An 836-nucleotide genomic window follows, 5' to 3' on the forward strand; every position below is an offset into this window, starting at 1 on the left:
TTTACTGCACCTACTCCCGACTTCTATGGGAGAAGCATCTCTATCCCTGCCATTGGAGCAAACAACTTTGAGCTTAAGCCTCAATTAGTTTCTCTAATGCAACAGAATTGCAAGTTTCATGGACTTCCATTGGAAGATCCTCATCAGTTTTTAGCTGAATTCTTGCAAATCTGTGACACTGTCAAGACTAATGGGGTAGACCCTGAGGTCTACAGACTTATGCTATTCCCTTTTGCTGTAAGAGACAGAGCTAGGACATGGTTGGACTCACAACCTAAGGAAAGCCTGGACTCATGGGAAAAGCTAGTCAATGCCTTCTTGGCAAAGTTCTTTTCACCTCAAAAATTGAGTAAGCTTAGAGTGGAAGTCCAAACCTTCAGACAGAAGGATGGAGAATCCCTCTATGAAGCTTGGGAAAGATACAAACAATTGATCAGAAAATGTCCTTCTGACATGCTTTCTGAATGGAGCATCATAGGTATTTTCTATGATGGTCTCTCTGAACTATCCAAGATGTCTTTGGATAGCTCTGCTGGAGGATCTCTTCATCTGAAGAAGAACCTTACAGAGGCTCAAGAGCTGATTGAAATGGTTGCAAATAACCAATTCATGTACACTTCTGAAAGGAATCCTGTGAACAATGGGGCTAATCAGAAGAAAGGAGTTCTTGAGATTGATACTCTGAATGCCATTTTGGCTCAGAACAAGATATTGACTCAACAAGTCAATTTGATTTCTCAAAGTCTGTCTGGAATGCAAAATGCACCAAGCAGTACTAAGGATGCTTCATCTGAAGAAGAAGCCTATGATCCTGAGAACCCTTCAATGGAAGAGGT

The 836-nt window shown here is 41.4% G+C and overlaps 1 non-coding gene across 1 annotated transcript; it reads right to left on the reverse strand.

The window, feature by feature from the left end:
* Positions 1-351: 351 nt before the first annotated feature.
* Positions 352-459, reverse strand: LOC130937343 (small nucleolar RNA R71). The gene has a single exon (XR_009068565.1). It is a non-coding gene; the product is annotated as a small nucleolar RNA R71 (small nucleolar RNA).
* Positions 460-836: the final 377 nt, after the last annotated feature.

Source organism: Arachis stenosperma, chromosome 6, assembly GCF_014773155.1.
Source record: "Arachis stenosperma cultivar V10309 chromosome 6, arast.V10309.gnm1.PFL2, whole genome shotgun sequence".
Taxonomy (NCBI): domain Eukaryota; kingdom Viridiplantae; phylum Streptophyta; class Magnoliopsida; order Fabales; family Fabaceae; genus Arachis; species Arachis stenosperma.